Source organism: Pelodiscus sinensis, chromosome 3 (assembly GCF_052426305.1).
Source record: "Pelodiscus sinensis isolate ZL-2025 chromosome 3, ASM5242630v1, whole genome shotgun sequence".
In the NCBI taxonomy this organism is placed as follows: Eukaryota; Metazoa; Chordata; order Testudines; family Trionychidae; genus Pelodiscus; species Pelodiscus sinensis.
In genome coordinates this window covers 109,191,382-109,210,341 of record NC_143054.1, presented here as the reverse complement: position 1 = coordinate 109,210,341, position 18,960 = coordinate 109,191,382, and the positions used below count along the sequence as shown (strand labels likewise).

The 18,960-nt window shown below is 44.4% G+C and overlaps 1 protein-coding gene across 3 annotated transcripts in view; it reads right to left on the bottom strand.

Moving 5' to 3' along the window:
- Window positions 1-17,878, bottom strand: part of PLEKHG1 (pleckstrin homology and RhoGEF domain containing G1) — a 201,680-nt gene extending 183,802 nt beyond the window's left edge. For all 3 annotated transcript variants that reach the window (XM_075924430.2, XM_075924431.2, XM_075924432.2), the window contains exon 1: window positions 17,411-17,878. The gene's annotated coding sequence lies outside the window, so the exon portion shown is untranslated. The remainder of the gene's footprint in view (window positions 1-17,410) is intronic.
- Between the last annotated feature and the right edge of the window lie 1,082 nt (window positions 17,879-18,960).

Sequence of the window (18,960 nt, the reverse complement as noted above, 5' to 3'; positions counted from 1 at the left end):
TGTAGAATCTCCGTCCTTATTAAGCCAAAGGTCTCCGGACAATCAGAACCTTTTGAATAGTTGGGGAACAAGTTGTCTGTTCTGGTCATACCGATTCAGACACTGTTGAGTCAACTTTTCCTCCTATCCAAAAAGAAGCAAGGTCCCCCAAGACCTTCAAATAACCAGAATTCTATCACAAAGATATAGACTCTCTAGGGGCATGTCTACACTAGGAAATTACTTCAAAATAATAGTGTGTCCACACTATAGGGAAACCTCGAAATTAGTCCTAGCCAGGTTTCCTTAATGTGGACGTGCTATGTCAACTTAAGAGTCCCAGGAAGCACTTGGGAGTAATTACTTTGAATGACTCTGGTGAGTAGTTATTTTGAAATAGCAGCAGTGGAGCATCCACACTACCGCTATTTTGAAATAAGCCTTATTCCTCGTGGAAAGCAGGAGTTATTTCAAAATAACCAACCCCTTATTTTGAAATAATGGTAGCATTATTGTTACTTTGCTTGTTATTTCAAAATAACTCCCTAATGTAGACCAGGGCTAGGTCTATGATAACAGTTTCCCTCTAGGATTATATCAGTTTGTTCTTGGTTTTTCATTCATGCAGGAAATTTCGGGACAAGCTAGGAACAGAAAGCAGATCTCCTGAGTGTGGTCATGTAGCTATGCACAGGACTAATTCTCCTTTGGTAAGAAAATGCACTTCCTCTTCACTCTGTTTTCATCTGTTATAGTTCTAGGACACAGAGGAATATGCAGATAATATGCATCATAATAATATCAGTAATCACACATTTTCCCATTAGGCACATATTTCGTCATATTCTCCTGAGCAGATTCAATCACACTATCCGTACCTGAAGTCTTTCTTGATGCATCCCCCTATGCTCAATTCTGATCACTCAGAACACAATCTCCCTGGTCTATTAAGACAGAGGAGTTTAACCATGATGATTAAGCTTTGTTGTGACTCAACCAGGTTACATCCCATTTTGGTTGCACCAGTACTCATTGGTACTTCATCATTATGTGGTTTTTAACATGGTTAAAATGTCGTTTGGCCCTGTTCAACCAAATTTAATACCAAAGAGATGCCAGGTTGCCAACTCTTGTGATACAGGTGCTTAAGACTTCATGCCAGTTGGGGGGGGGGGGGGGGGAAGAACTTTAAAAAGAAGCTAAGTTTTCATTTAAAGATTCTACCTCTTTTTTTCTTAAGCTAAGATACTAGCGACCCTCATAGATCTGGAAAAACAAAAAAAGGCAAAGACTACTTGAATGCTCCCTACAGTCTCTCTAGATCAAGGGTGGGCATGAGGCTGCCAGGGGCTGGATCCAGCCCTCCACGCCACCGGATCCAGCATTCAGCCACCTCACTGGAACCCTTAATTAGAGAGCAGCTCACACTTTTTAAAAAGCCAGCTGCATTCCACTCTGGACAGCTGGGGAAGGAGGAGAGAGTCTTTGTACGTTGTCTCCACCTCCCAGAAAAAAAAAACTCTCAACTCCCACTGGCCAGTTTCCAGCCAATAGGAGTTGAGAAATTTTTCTGGTGGCAAGAGCAACGTGGGAAGCCTTCTCCCTACCTCACGCCCAGAGCAGAGCCACATGGATCAGCAAGCAGCCCACAGCAGACAGTTTGCCTAAGGTTTCTGCAGGGCTGCTGGCTGGGAGCTGCTTAGGTAAGTGCATCCTAGCCAGAGCCTGCCTCTGGCACCCCATCCTCTCTCTCCCCTCTGACTACCTGCCCCAGGCCACCACCCAAACCCTCTGTACCCCTTTTCTCCCAGGTCACAACTCCCTCCCAGACCTTGTGCCCCCTCCAAAACCTCCCCCCCAGCCAGAATCTTCTTCTGCACCCATACTGGAGCATGTACCCCAAGTCCCTGCCCCAAATCACATCCCCCTCCTTTGCCCAAACTTCCTCTCAGATCCCTCACTCCCTCCTTCATCAAGTCTCCTACCCCAAGCTCCCTTCTGCAGCCAACCTCTGTCCCAGACAGCACCTCCCCTCCATAGAAGTGTGGCCCTTGACCACCTGCAAAATCTTGACGTGGCCCTCCCATTAAAAATTATTGGCCATGCCTGCTCTAGACTTCTTTTGGGTCAGGGGCCGCTGACCCACAGAAAAATCAGCTGGGCCCAGGCTAATAGAGTTTGTGTACTCCAGCCCTATGGAGGAAACAATGCTGAGGGGGAGCCCCGAGCCTTAGGGACCGGATCCATGCAAGCCTTCATTTCTCTAGCCCTGCTCTAGACCCAGAAGGCACATAAAAGCAAACCTCCATTTTTAATTCTTTGTTTTCGATTTTTGAACCTGCCTATGATTTCGGGGGAACAGGAGAGGATGGGAGATACAAGCACAATATTTGAAGATGTGGGACTGGCAACAGTGCCTGTTGTTGCAATTAATTATTGTCCTTGAGCAGGCAGTGCCTATCATCCTAGCCCTTCAGATGTTACACTGGCTATGTCTACACTACCATTTATGTTGCTACAATTTACAGTTGCTTAGGGGTGAGAATAAACCACTCTTAAGTGACAGAAGAAATGGGTAGTTCTGTGGCACCTTAGAGACAATCAATCGATAGATAGTATCCTGAGCTTTCCTGGGTAAAACCCGGTGTATCAGATGGGTTGGAGTGATTAAATGGGTTTTACCCACAAATGTTCACGATCCTATATATTTTGGTGCCACAGGACCACAGGTGCCAGAGTTTCTAAAGTTACAGACCAACATGGCTACCTCTCTCAAACTGAGTGAAGTAAATTACACCAGTGTATGTCCTAGTGTGGAATGTGCTGTACTAGCAGGAAAGCTTCTCCAGCCATATAGCTGCTGTTGCTCCTCAGGGATGAATTAAGTCAACGGGAAAGCTCTCACACATCAGAATGGACACACAGAGAGCGTCCAGCAGCACAGCTGCACCTTTCTTGCTCCGTTTCTCCCTGTCGGTGGGCCTGTACACATCAATACCAACATGCTCTGGTATGCTGTCAAAAGCCAGATCGGATATCTGTTTTCAGAGAATGGTTCTGCAGCCTTTTCTAACAAATTCTGATCAACTGACTACTAACCTCCAACAGTGTAGAATTGTGGACTTTGTGGAGAAAATACATTCCCAAAAACTGCTGGTTTTGAAGTATATCCACATTCAGCAACTCCTCCATCTTTGGTCAACTCCAGGTTATCATATTTCAGGCAATTATGCAATCAGGAACTGAACTGGTATAACAAAAGTACCTCCTTTAATTAATACAGGATCAGTAAGCCACTCATTAAGGTTTACCTGCTTTTTAGATTTCTTAATCCAGTGATATTCTCCCTCCTTCTTATTTTGTGTTTCATAGTTTTATCCCACCATGATCCAAGGCCAAGATACCAGAGAGTGGGTAGAGTCCTTGGAAACAAAATACCAAGTGTTCTGACTCTGAACTTTAAAGTAACTATTAAATAAGACTCTAGATATAAAACAGATTTGCACACAAAAAAAATCACTGTAAGGTATGTTTATATATTTGGAGTAGAAACTGTGCACATTCAGCTGCAATTGATTTCCTGTATGGCAAAATACTGCAGGCATTTAGCTGGCTGGCAATATTACAGAGGCCTCCTACCATTACCAGTACTTGAGACCAGAAAGCTCTGCATGATGCTTATGTCTATGCCAGAATAAATAGAATCCCTGCTGAGTTTTTAAGCTACTTTGGTTTAGGGGGAACCAAACCATAAACAGGCAAAGTTCTACATCTTTAAAAAAAAAAAAAAAAAACCCACACTTGCCTTCCCAACTTGAATTGTGTTATACAGTATTGCTTTCTATTCACTCTTACCAAAGACTTAGGCTGCCCATATAAAATAAAGACATTCTGTTTAAACAAGAACAAAAAAAGCCAGCAAACTATACCAACTTTTTAGATACATTAGTTAGAAGGCACTAATAAAAAAATTCATCACCTAATTACTAAACTTACAGCAGTAACACAATTCCAAAAACTACTTTCAGAACAGACTTCACATTGTTCATGTCACTCAAGAAAGTAGTCTTGTTTCCATTTTTTTTAAGTAAAAATTACCTGAAGAGAAAAATATATTTTTAAATTTAGCCCCAAAGACATCAGCAAGCTTTCTACTTTCAACATTTATATATGTTGACTAATTGCCAGTAAAGTTTCTCTGAGTTTGAAAACAATAATGCAAAAGTAATTCACAAGGTAGAATATAATCAAAGAATCAATCACAACCTTTCAAGTTTCCAAGTACCTGGTTGTACTTTGGCAGTAATTAAAGTAAAACCAAGATTAAAAAATGGTCTGCACACTTTATCTCCTAATTTTCTATTTAGTGTCTGTGTTTCTCTTATTCCTAAGAAATACTTCCAGTAAATAAGGGACTCTTTCTGAATTCTAGAGGAATGAGACAGTTTGAGCATCTTAGTAGTGGCTAGGCTGTGAACAGGTATAAAGTTCTTCTTATACACAAGCATAAAAGCCATTCTTCTCTATTGCACAGAAAATGTAGCTGGGAGGTTGAATCTTTAAACCAGTTAGCCATCCAGTACATTAGAATTTGATACTGTGGTTTACATAATTTAGAAAATGTATAAACATGCTCATTTTTAAAATGGTTATTCTGGAAATTCATTACAGCTAATAAAAAACCGCAAACTAAACTTACTGTTAGAAAACATAGCAGTTAAACGACATTAGCAACAGATATCGCTAGAATCCCTTAGAGCTGAAATCTAAGTAGGAGTATTTCAACCCAAAAGAAGCGTTATATGGGGACCAAGTTAAACACACACACCTAAAGGAAGCTACTATGTAAAATATTTTGGGTGCTTGGAAGACTTCACACACATTCACTAGCATTCTCAAAAACGTGTCAGGACAAAGTTTTCTTTTCAGAATATTTTCTGGATGGATGACAGCCCAAATGATTTCCAGTAATACGATTATAGGTGCTATATACTGTTCTCACAGCACTCTTTAAAATCATCATTTTGTTGCCAGTATCAGCATTGAGATGTTGTACTTAAATAGTCACTGGACTACACAAATGGGCCAGACTTCTGGTGCTGAATGAAATATTGGATATTCTCAAAAGATTTTCCCAAAGCATGTAAACTGTCTCAACACAATACATGATTTTAAAAAGCAGAGCTTTTAGAAAGAGAGATCCTTTAATATGTTGTGGTTAACAGAACCACCCCCCAAACTGAGACAACCCAACTGTGTCACTTTTGACCCAATATAATGATATTCTACAGTCTTACAAATAATTTAATTGGACTTCAAAATACTCCTACAAATAGGATGTCAGGCCATCAAACCAGCCTGTTAATCCAGACTCCCATATAATCCCTAGCTAAGTCTCATATGCAGACAAGTCCAAACACATTTGGTTCATTTGCACACACCACAAAAAACCTTGGTGTAAGAATCTAATGCAATTTTAAAGAAAATACTAATATTTAAACACACTAATATTTTTCCTAAGACAATTCATGTACATTGATATTTAAAATCACCTAATATTACTTACATACGCATGAAATTAATTTAGGTAGACAGAGCAACAGTGCAGGCTCATTAATTTGCATTGAGCAGTAAAGTAAAAAACAAAACAAAACCCATATGTAGTGATAGTTAATGGCACTCTATAAAAAGGCACTAGAGTTTAGGTTATTTTACACAAAGCTATATGGTAATAAAGAGAAACTGGCATCCTGACAGAACCAAATATAGGAGTAACATTAAAAAATAAAGTCATCTTTATTTCTCAACTACGAAGCCCAAATGTCGTCATCACACACTCCTTCAAAATACAAGTAAACTCCAAGAAGGTTGTGCATTCGTAACTTAGGCCTGAGACAACACCGAGAAGTCTTCAGAAGCTGCCAGTTGTGATGGGGTTAAGCTGCTGACAATCTTCATCAGAGCTTGTAGCTCAGGGGTGGGCAATAATTTTAAAAGGGGGCCACTCCATACATTTGTGAAGTGGCACTGGGCTGCCCCGGAAGGGGCGGGGCCAGGAGACTTCTCATGCTCCCCCGCCCACAGACCTTGATTGGCCTTGGGGTGGAGGAACACATGAAATCTTTGCTCCCTACCCCAGTGCCTAGAGAGAATCACCAGCTATTTTATAACAGCTGGTAGGTCCCTCTAGGCACTGCAGCAGGAGAAGACTTTGTACGCTGCCCTTGCCCCCAGGCCAATCAGGGCCTGGGGGTGGGGAGTGGTGTGTGAAGTCCCTCATCCCCTACCCCCGCCCTGCCAGGGACACACAGAGGCTAGAGAGACTTTGCGTGGTCCCCCATTTCAGGTCTCAATTGGTCTGGGGATGGGGGAGTGGTAGGGCAGATATGAGTTGGATCCACTGGCTTGGCGGGCCACATCCAGCCTGTGGAGGCTGCCTTGCCTACCCCTGTTGTAGCGGATTAATCAAATTAGCCACCAGCAGGTTTTTCTGAAGATTTCTATGGTGTGTCTACACACCAACTAGACACCTGTGGCTGGCCTGTGCCCACTGACGAGTTCACAGGGCTATAGGGATTTTTCACTGCTGTATAGACTTCCAGGCTTCGGCTGGAGTCTGGATTCTAGAACCCTGCAAGGCAGGATGGCCCAGCCCAGAAGCAGGGACAACTAGTGGGAGGACCATAAAGGAGGCATCAGCGAGGAGAGGAGGGACATGGGCAGCCAGTATGCTAGGTGGGGGAAGGTATTGCGTTCCTAAACCCGCAGCCTGGCCGTACCCACACTCTACCCCAGAATGCCTACTGTAGGTGCTCTGGGGCCAGGGAGACTTGGGCCACATACCACATGCTCCAAGCTGGGGCCACAAGTCCTTCCCATTGTAGGGAGCGGAGAGTGAAGGGGGGTGGCTTGGCTCCTGTGTGGGAGCGAGGCTTCAGCAGAAGGGGTGGGGCTTGCCTTCCCCAGCCCTACCTTCACTGACCACCCATAGGGAGGGAACATAAAACCTACACATGACTTGTTCTCACCCACCTCTGCGCTCCTGAGTGAACGTCCATGATATAGCTATTTGGATACAGACATGTCATAATTGCCTTAGAAATATCACAAATCAGATAAACTAATTAACTAAGTAAACTGAGTTATTCAATTTCATTAATACTAGCAAGTTGCAGAATGCTACTATCAGGAGGATGTGAAATTGCGAGTAATTGACCAAATAGTCAAGGCATTTTGCATTGGCTATTCGATTAGTCAATAAGGCACCTGACACTTCAGAGGCAAAAGCACCATGTGGAGCCTGGGGTCAGCTGGAGTCTCCACCACTGACCCCAGTCTCTACATGGCACTGTCACTTTGAAACCGCGTGGAGTCTGACACTGGGCTCCCTGTGGCAATTCAAAGCGGCAGCGCTACATGGAGCCCAGGGTCAGTGGGGGACTCCCCAGCTGATCCCAGGCTCCATAAGGCGCTGCTGCTTTGAAACACCACAGGAAGCCTGGGGACTCCCCAGCTGGCCCCAGGCTGCACGTGGTGTTTCAAAGCGGCAGCGCTGCATGGAGCCCAAAGTCTTGATCCAGGCTCCATGTGGTGCTGCCGCTTTGAAGTACCCTCTTCTCTCTCCCCGCACCTTGCTGCCTCTTTCTGATAGAGGCAGCAAAGAGGGGAAAGCAACTAGTCAACTAGCTTATCACATAGTTGACAGGCATTTGCTTATCAGATAGTCGATTCACATCCCTAACTCTCAGCTGCTTTACAATGGAAGATAAGTATCACTCTTCCCATTTCAGACATAGGAAATGAAGAATAGTGGTAGAAATGTAGCCATGTTAGTCTGGTGCAGCTGAAACAAAAAACAGGACTGTGTAGCACTTTAAAGACTAACAAGATGGTTTAATAGGTGATGAGCTTTCGCGGGCCAGACCCACTTCCTCAGATCAAATACAGGCAGTCCCCGGGTTACGTACAAGATAGGGACTGTAGGTTTGTTCTTAAGTTGAATCTGTATGTAAGTCGGAACTGGTGTCCAGATTCAGCTGCTGCTGAAACTGACCGCCAGTTCTGACTTACATACAGAATCAATGTAAGAACTTACATACAGAATCAATTTAAGAACCCCAGGCGTCCCCAAGTCAGGTGCTGCTGAAACTGATCAGCAGCTAATTCCAGGAAGCCCGGGGCAGAGCAATTCTGCCTCGGGCTTCCTGTAGTCAGCACTGGTCAGTTTCAGCAGAAGCTGACTTGGGGACGCCTGGGGCAGAGCAGCTGGGGTGCTGCTGGGTTGCTCCAGTAGCACCGCTCCTCAGTGCTACTGGACCAACCCAGCAGCACCCCATCTGCTCTGCCCCAGGCGACCTGATTCAGCCGCTGCTGAAACTGACCAGCAGCGGCTGAATGAGGACCTGGGGCAGAGCAGCTGGGGTGCTGCCGGGTTGGTCCAGTAGTGCCCAGAGCGGCGCTGAAGGACCAATCGGCAGCGCCCCAGCTGTTCTGCCCCAGGGTCCAAAACAAAAGCCTGGTCTGCTGGGGGGGGGGCACACTAGCTGCGCCCCGCCCCCAGCAGACCAGGGACACACGGGGAGCAGAACGCAGCGGCAGCAGGGTGCCGCCCCTCTGAGGCTTTGCTCTGGCAAAGTCTCAGAGGCGCGGGATCCCGCCGCGGCTGCAGCTTCAGTCCCGGTGCCTGTGGTCTGCTGGGGACCGTCCCCAGCAGACCACAGGTACCGGGACTGAAGCCGCAGCCGTGGCGGGTTCCCGCACTTCTGAGGCTTTGCTCTGGCAAAGCCTCAGAAGCGCGGGAACCCGCCCGGTGCCCCTGGTCTGCTGGAGACGGTCTCCAGCAGACCAGGGGCACGGGAGCAGCTTACGAACGGGGCTCTCTCGCCCCGGAGCTCGCAGGTAGCAATCCGCCACCTCGACCTCCAGGGCGAGAAAGCCCCGTTCGTAAGTGCGGATCCGACATAAGTCGGATCCGCGTAAGTCGGGGACTGCCTGTAGTGGAAGAAAATTGTCACAACCATATATACCAAAGGATACAATTTTAAAAAATGAACACATATGAAAAGGACAAATCAAATTTCAGAACAGAAGGGGGGTGGAGGGAGGGGAAGGGGGGGAGGTAAATGTCTGTGAGCGCTCATAGACATTTACCTCCTCCCCTTCCCCCCCACCGCCCATCTGTTCTGAAATTTGATTTGTCCTTTTCATATGTGTTCATTTTTTTTAATTGTATCCTTTGGTATATATGGTTGTGACAATTTTCTTCCACTATTTGATCTGAGGAAGTGGGTCTGGCCCATGAAAGCTCATCACCTATTAAACCATCTTGCTAGTCTTTAAAGTGCTACATAGTCCTGTTTTTTGTTATAGGAAATCAAGGCATAGAGAGAAGTGACTTATCTAAGGTCACACATGTGGTTAATAGTACAGTAGTAAATCAGCTCTCAAGACTGCCAGTCCTTTCTCTTTCTCCCTTTCTCTCAGAACCACTCTCCCGCAGAGAAAGTTGTTCATGTCTGGAGAATAAACTAAACAATAATCTACACCTCCTCTTCCCAGTTGTAGCTATCAAAAGATTTCAATCTACAAAAGTTACGACTGGACACTTGTGCTCCTAATTCAACAGGTCCTGCAACAACTCACTTCTTGGCTGTGCTCAGTATGTTTGTCAGATTGCTGTAGAATTGCATCTTTGTCTTCACCTCTACAACAATAGCAACTGGGACTTGGCCTTGCAAAGTCTAAAATTCTGCAAATCCAATTACTTTAATGTTTTATTTAAGAAATAAATTTTAAGACCTCAGATAGGCAAGAATACAAAGGTTTCGTGGAATGCTAATCAAATATTACGGACGGAATTGTTTGGATGTGAGGCATCAACTGTAACCAGAGACCACGTGGTTGTGTGGCACCCAGAACCCTGTAAGATCAAGCCTTTTAAGGAACACCCAATTTCAGAGGTAGGCATATCTGCAAAACAGCTGCTAGTGCAGGTAGTATTGTCTAAGTATTTGCATAATACTGACACCTGTGGTATCTGAGTGCCTTACAAGAACCTCAAAAGTGATTGACTCAACAACAGAGCATGTCATAGACATGGATTAACCCTTTGCCTGCACAGTTCATAGGATGCTTTCACATCTCCTAAATTAGCAGCAACAGTTTTATCCCACAGACCTTTTACCAATATAAACTGAACCATTTAAGTCACGGATCAACGCTCTGTTAGGTTAAATCCATTTAAATTTGGTTAGCCAGCTAGCTTGTCATATGTAAACCAAAACAGAATCATGTCTGAATAAAAGAGTTCTAGCTAAGTCCTTAAAAAGGCTAGAATTTGGTTCTGACATGGCACCAACAGATTTACTAAGCATACCTTCTTGAAACTGATGCAACATGAACTGGTTTAAATAATAATGTAAAAGCCTAAATTATTGAGGTCTGCCTCTAACACACCATTTACAAAGCTCACATTCACTTCCAAGCTCAAATGCTGATATTTCACTCTTGCCATCACGAAGGCTGCTATCCAGTGCAACATATTTATTAGTGTGAGATCCTGTTTCCTACCAGTCTTGCAGCTCTGATGTTTCTTCTATAGCCCCAAGTCCTGCAATCATGTTAATACATAGGAATCTAAGCTTTTTTTAAAAAAAAAAATCCCATTCATCATGATTGCAGAGCAAAACTGGAAAATATAACACTACCTACCCTCAAGGCTCAAGACTCAGAAGGGACCAGGAGAAATTTCACAAATTTTAAGCCATAAGCCAGCCAGCCAGCCACACACACACCCCACAGAGAGAGAGAGCGCTAGTTTTTCTGGGACCCCAGAACAAAAGACTCATTTTTTTTAAAGTCTGTTTTTCAGAGAAGAACTAGACTTCAAACATTTTCGTAAGAAAATAAGTTAAATGTTATTATAGGAATGCTTGTGTGTTCTCTCTCAGTGATCCCCTTATCAGATGTTTCTCACCCTGAAAGTAAACCAGTGTCTTTTCCATTTGGCAGTCCTGCATATTCAATCCATATTCATCACCACCATAGGTTCTCCATGCCAAACTAAGTATTCAATGACACTCTTACAGTGTTATTTTCTTCAAATTTGGAGGAGTGACTCCTACTCACTTTCTCTTAAAATTGCAGAAATAACATATGGTGAGTATAAATAGTAAAATCTTATTTTGTTACTAAACCATCAACAGGTATGAAGAGACTGAAAAGTGTCAGGCAATATATCTGTTGTATAACAAAGTGCCATATTCCTCTAATACTAACCTATAAATTATTCTGTTGCAGGTTACTGTTTATATTTGTAGTTTGTATGCAGAGGAAAAATGCATTTAAAGTAACCAATTTACAAATGTTGATTTATAGATTCATTATCAGACTTATTTTCAAAGGAGGAATCCCGTTTCTTTTGTCTTACTAAATGCTTTGATTTGAGTCTTTTTTAAAAAGGAAGAAAATAGGAATTCTGTATTTCAGACTGTTTTTTAGAGTTGTATACCTCAGGTGAAGTATATTACACATTTAGTAGCATCTATTCTGAAGTGTGTTTTTAAATTTAGGGCTGCACTCTTAAGTCTTTTAGAGCAGCCACCTATGAACTTCATAAAGAGAAATGCAATACAACAAACTCATTTCACTTTGAAGTGCTGTGTATAATCTGTAACCGTATTCTTTTAAACCACTTATAAGAGTTTATATTTATGCTCCCTCCCGCCCCGCCACCCCCAGTCTGTGATATCTTTGGTTACACTTCAACAATTTTCCTAACTGTAGGCTGCAGATGAAGCCACTATATAGACAGAGATTACAGTGATGCAGACCCACCAATAATGCTGATTGTGAGTAGAAAACTGGCATCCTTACAAACTCTAGCATAGTTCCACCACTTCCCCAAAGTCCCACCCCATGCCCTGCCCCTTACGCAAGTCCACCCTCCCCACACGACATTTCTTCTCCTTTGGTGGACCACTTTCCTCTACCCTCATTCACTTTCACTGGTGCCAGAGGGTTGGAGAACTTGAACGAGTAAGGGCTCTAACTGGAGGTACAGGCTCAGGGTGGAGCCAGAAATGAGGGGCTCATGAGGCAGGAGCAAGGCTAGAGCAAGACTTGAAGTGGCAGTGCAGGGTTTGGGATGTGAGAGGGGGCTCCAAGCTGGGAGGGAGTGGGGGGAGGGCCAAGGGATACAGATAGGGGATTTGTGGGATGAGGCATGAGATTAGGGTGCAGGTAGAGATGAAAGTTCCAGGTGGGGCAGGAGTGAGGGCTCTGAGGTAGGGCCTGGGATTTCAGAGTATGAGAGGGAGCTCTGGGCGGGTTTAGAGTGCAAGGGGGAGTGAGGCTCCAGCTGGGGATGCAGGTGCTGGGATGGTGTGTAAGAGGCAGCTGTAGGTTTGGGGGGGCTCAGATCTGGGGCAAGGGCTTGGAGCACAGACTTACTTAGGACAACTCCATATCAGAGGGGCTAATGCAGGCTCCCTGTCTATCCTGGCTCTGCACTGCACCCTGGAAGTCTTCAGCAGATCCGGCTCCTACGCTGTGGGGTGGGGACAAGAGGCTCTTCATGCTGCTCTCGCTTGCAGGCATGGTTCCTGGCTGATGGAAGTGCGGAGCCAGTGCTCAGGGTAGAAGTAGTGCGCAGAGCACCCTGACCCTCCTCCTGCCTAGGAGCTAAACCTTTCAGACCTTTCAAGGGCAGTGTGGAGTCAGGACAGGAAGGGATTAGTCTGTTTTAGCTATAACAAGCATTGTTGACCAGACTTTTAATGGCCTTTTTGACAGTGCTGACCGGAGCCAATAGGGTCCCTTTCAAATGGGATTGAAAACCAAAAACCTGGCAAACCCAAAAGGTGTGTCTAGACTACAGGGGTTTTTTCGAAAAAAGTGGCCTTTTTTCTAAAAAAAAATCCTTCCCCTGCGTCTAGACTGCTGCCGCGTTCTTTCGAAAGTAAATCAAAAGAATGTCAGTTTTTTCGACCGCGGAAAACCTCATTTTACGAGGAAGAACACCTTTTTTCAAAAGCGCTCTTTCGAAAAAAAGGCGCTATGTAATGCAAACTGTGCTTTTTCAAAAGAAAGCATCCAGACTGCCTGGGTGCTCTCTTTCGAAAAAGCGGCTTGTTTTTTTGAAAGTACTGGTTGTAGTCTAGACGCTCTTTCGAAAGAGGCTTATAGCCTCACCGACGATGGCTGTGCTACTGTAGGCAGGGTACCGCTGTGGCATCAGATTTCACTCAGAACATTGGTAGTCACAGTAAATCAATATCACGATAGCATCTGAAGACCACAGTAAGGATTAGAGCGCTGTTGTGCCAACTACTGTACAAATACAGAAGAGAAAATATTCTTGCACTGGAGAGTTTGCAGTTGAAAGCCCAAATGCAGGAAAACATGCTTATATGCAATTTATTTCAATATGGCTTAAACATCCTTTCTGAATAGGCATCACCCACACTGCAGGTGGATGCCCTATCATCTGGGATACAGTCACTCTCTCTCTCTCTGGCCCAATGACTACTTATGTATTTATCCACAGTGGGAGAGGGCAGAGTAAAAGAATGAAAATAGTGGGAGACCCCTGCTTCAATCACTCTAATTACTTATCCACCCTGGAACAGGAGAGACTAAGGAATCCTGACATCAGACCCACAGCTCAGGAGTTAGAGCATTCTCCTGAGAGGTTGGACTTGAACATGGATCTCCTTTCTCTCACAGTGGCAAACAAATGCCTTAACAGCTAGGCTCAAATTCAAAGGTGGGCAAGAGCACCACCAGTTCCTCTTCTACCATTTTGCATGGAGCAAAGCAGCTGCCTAACACATTCCTGCAAGAAACACTGTGAACACTTGACTTCAGATAGGCACCTATCTTTGCTTACCAGTCCATGGATTAAATCCAGGGAATTGGAAGTCATTTACCTCTGCAAGAGGGGTAAAGGTTAAGATACACTCCTCTCATCAGCATCTCTCATTGGCTAGCTTAGCTAACTCTCTGTCTAGCACGTTTCTCTTTCCCCATTCATCATATAAAGATCATAGGTGCCTAATTCAGCTTTGTGAATTGCAACATTGTTCCTACTATTTACAAGGTGCTACGATGCTCAGCACTGCAACACATAAGGGCTTGACCACACTGGAAACGCCACAATAGTACATCTGCCGCTACACCCCTGTACCACTTCAGTGTAAACACTACCTACGCCAATGGGAGGGGTTCTCTCATTAATATAGGTAATCTACTTCCTCAAGAGGTGAGAGTTAGGTTGATGGAAGAATTCTTAACCTTGCCTCACCATTCACACTCCTGAGCAACACAGATGGGTAAACCTAGCCTTTTAGCATAGACCAGGCCTAGATCATTTCACAGCTCCCATCCTTACATCCTGTTCTAGGAAAGAAAGAAGTTGTAGATGATTCATAGCTAGTAATGATACTGCTTTGTGATTTCCATAAAAAGGTTAAACGGAAGCAGAGGTCCTCTACTAAAAAGATCTCAAAAACCATGTATTAAATCATCTTCCACATGGCCTTCACTTCAAAGGTGCATATAAAAATGCAAATTAAATAAATCCTCTCCCCAATTTGGACAGAGATTAACCCTTTGGAAGCTACATTCCTAACTTCTCTCCATAAATGTGATTCTATCAATTAAAAGGCACTCTAAGTAAGAAATCTTGTTGCACTATCTATTAAAATGAAGACAAATTTGTGACAAGCTTTCCACGAGTTACATAGCATTTTCAAAGAAATATTTGACCCCAAACTCAAAGAAGTTTGAAAAAGCATACTCCATACTTTAATTCTAACACAAATCCTCTTTTTAAAGAAGATCAAAGAATTATGATAAATATAATTAAGAACAACACTACTATATTAATGACAGAGAAGTTATAGAAGTTCTAAACATTATAACATATATATAAACCTGTCAACATCCCACTATACACTGTTTGAGCTTTTAGAAATATTTATGTGCTAACACCATGAGAATGTGACAATATTAAAGCTACTGAAACGAGGAATGTGAGAGTGACCGTTTACACTATTAACCGATGAACCTGCGTTCATTGGTTACCATGCATCGTTACATGAATGCTCCTTCCCTCCCCTACCCCCCCCCCCCCCGCCCCAACACACACCCTGTATCAGAGGCAACAGTGCCAGGGCTGTCCCCGTACGAACTGGCTCCCTTGGGAGCCAATTGAATCCCCTGCATGTAACACTGAAAGCTTCAGCGGTTACTTGTTTAACAAATGCATGTTAACATCCCTAACTGAAACAGTCTCAAAGCACTGTGTATAGTTTCCGGTTTGCCAACTTTAGCAGGGAGTGAAGAGCGAAAGTTAAATAACTAAGTATTTGAATGTAAAAGGGAACTACTTAAGAGATCCGCTCTCCTCTCCCCCATTCTATTCTAAAAAGTATCTATGAAGTTAATGAGATTTAACTTCATTTATTTGTGTATATTGTCAGCCAAAGCATCCATGAATATATTTAAAAACTTTCAGAATTAAGACAACTGAGTGGCACAAAAACCCAGAGCTTCAAAATAAAGCATAAGGCAGTTATATACTGTACCTATCTAACCATCTATACACTCAGTAGTTGCTACAATCAGATTGAGGTATGTACAAGCTAACAGGATTCCTTTATAAATTTAGCTAGAGGCTTGAGCAACAACCACAAGTGTTAGGCAGGTCCCTCCAAGAAGGAAACAAAGGCAAGGAAGATTAGTAATAGTAAACTGAGACAGAGTTAGGATTAATTATCTTAAAATCACTCATTCATTGTGATTTATGTAGTTTCGTGTAATTGTTTTCCTCACACTTTTGATACTAACAATATTAGCAATGGAAAGGCAAGAAATAAATTAAATCACAACTATATCAGTATCCCAATTAACAGTTAAAGGGGAAAGAGAGATACCACATGCCCGCACAATGTGAAGTTAATATTTTGTTCCAAGCCCCTTGGTCCTCATGCTAGGACTGCTGTGGCCCTGAACAAAGAAAAGGAGAAATGAAGTGAATCATCTAATTCAACAGTGACCCTTTGGCTTACTGAAAGATTGGAGTTGATGGGTTCTGCAGGGCACCTACTCTGTTCTTCCAGAAGGATAATGGCTATAACATAAGGACTTCAGGGTCAGGAAAAGAAAGCAAGGATAGGGAAACTGTCAGAACTCCAAAAGGGAAACAGGAAGACAACTTCCACCCCTTTGCCCAAAAGAAAATATATATGAATATGAATGATTGGTCACATTTTAGATGCTTTAGGGAACATCCACCAGAACCAAAATGATATTAACTGCATTTATTTTTTTTAAAATCAGCTTTAATAGAATACATTAAAATTTGTAGGATTTTAATAATTAAACATAGCTTTTTAGCTGTAAAGTGTTCAAATACAGAGGCATTATGCTATCTGTATTCAATATTGAGAGATTTGAAAGTGCAATATGTTAGATATGAATGAAAACTACTTGAGATTCTGTTGGTACAAAATATTTCCTTTGCTCCGATTTTTTTAAGACCACCACACTTAACGGTAGCCCAACATAAAAGTACTTTCGTGGACAAAAACAGCTGAACATTGCTTGTGCCCTTCAGAAATAGCTTACACACACAGCGTGCTTTCCGACCTGCTGGGCTATGCCTGCAGTGCATTATTCACACACCGCAGATTCTTACAGTCCCGGAGCAGAGCGAGACGAGCAACACAGAGGGAGGGGCCGTCCCACCTTCTGGGGCTGATGGAGTTTGCTCGTTCAAAGCCAACATAACTGAAGGGAGGGGGTGGAGTTTCAAGCCGTGGGGCTTTTCCCCCCGTTTCAGATAAGCTGTAGTAGGCTCAATGGCTCTTCCACTGGCTTACACGGGTCCGAGTGGCAGCAGCCGTAGTGTGGCAGCAGCTACCTTCTTAAGCAAGCCCGTCCCATTACAGCAACTGCTCGACCGCCAGGTGTTTCCCTCCAGCGGCAGCCACGCTTGCTGCCTTCCCCCGGTCTAGTCCTTAAGCCTTGGGAGCTCTCCAGCCGCACGCGCCACCTCCCCGCTCACACCCCGTTTCCCACCCCCGAGGGCGCGCGCGGCGACACCGGCACCTCTGCGGGCTCCGAGCTGCTCCCGGCTGCGGCGCGTCTCTGCCCGGGGCCCGATCCCGCGGGGCCGCCCCGGCCCGCTGAGGGGGAAGCGGGCGCCTCGCCTCCCTCTGCGCTTCACGAGCGGCTCCCGCCCCAGGCGCCCAGGACCGAGCGGGCAGGGGGAGGCTGCGGAGCGGCTGCCACACACGGAGTCAGGCCGCCCCGCTTCCCAGCCCCGCCGCTGCCCGCTCCGAAGCAGCCCGAGGCGCCGCGGACAGACAGACGGACCGCGCCCCGCTCCCGCCAGCTCCCCGCACCCCGCTGTGCCCGGGCGCGGTACCTGAGGGCGAGCGGCAGCGCCGGGGACCAGCCCGCTCGGGAGAACAAAGCGCTCGCGCTCCTGGGATGCCGCCGCCCCGGCGAGGCTACATGCGGGCGGGCGGGCGGGCAGCGCCGGTCTCCTGCGGACGCGAGGTGCCCAAGCCGCAGCGCGCTCCGCGGCTCCCAGGCAGCAGCTGCGCCTCCAAACTTCCTGCTCCTCCAGTGCGGCTCGTTAAACTCCCCTCCTCCAGCGCCAGCCGCGGCTCTGCCTGCGGGCTCGGCCCCTCCCCGGGGAGGCCCTGCTGCAGCTGACTCCTACCCTCCGCCCAGGGTGGGAGTGAGATTAACCGCTTGGACTTGGCGCTGGAGCGAAGCCAAAGAGAACAGTCAAATTACAGCTCGGCGGAAAAAAAACCCAGCTACTGTTTTCACACACGAGCAAGCATTTCCCTACTTTCCTGGGGCTTCCTTCCTAGCCTGGGCTACACTTACAGCTCTCCCTGCCTTTCCCCATCCCCCCGATGGAAACTCCAGTGATATGGGAGTGACAAGCGTCTTCTTAAAGCGCGTTACTAGTGTCTGTAGCCCAAGAGGAAGCTCACTTTCTGAAGATGCACTCCTCGGTCATATTACATGATGATAAACCCGTGTCCCTTTAAATTATTATAAGACAGCGATTAATGGACTAATTGCATCCCTTGAGATTTAGTTCAGGCCATTAACAAAAGAAAGGGGGCACTGTCAAGTTGAAATATAGTCAATGTTTTTATAAAATTCAAAGTAGTTTTGCATTCTACGGACTGCCTCCTTGAGTTTTCTTGGCAATTTTGTGGCTTTATAACAATATTTTTCTATTATAAAACATGCTTTTCTATGTTGTGTTGCTTTAAGAAAGAGCCAAACAGAAGAAACTGCCTAACAAAAGCCCTAATCCTGTAACTGTGGCTAAGTAGTCTCACGGAGCACAGGGATCAAGATCTGATGTGGAATCAGAACCTAACCATACAAAGAAAAATTAAAATTGATTCTGAACCATTGTGGTCAAATGCACAAAGTTAATAAACTGAAATAAGTAGAGAAAGATTTCTTGCAATCCTTTTCCATTTATACTATTTTAGGTATAATAATCATAGCAGGCCAATCTTCAGCCTGAATACTGATAGCTTTCTACCTGTGCTATATTTGTTTACTCTTTGTATCTTTCAGCTTGGACAATCAGTCATTTTCACTTTTTAAATAAACTATTTGAATACTTTTAGTAACCCTTCATTAGTCAATTTTGCTATCAGATTTCTCAGCCTTGCCACCATCAAGGGTTTAAAAACCCAACTGACTTTAAAAAAGATTTTTTTTAAATAATAAACTTTGTGTTATTTATATTTGCTTTGTTTCTTTTCAGTCTTTAAACTTTATGTTTCAATCATTTCTTCATAATCATGAAGGTAAAAAACATACTTAAAATGAAAACTGATTTTCTTACAAAATCACAAGACTCCGAGAGCTATGGTTTAAGAAAAATACCAAATATGACGTGATAAAATTACAATAATTGATAACACTAGCTTTATG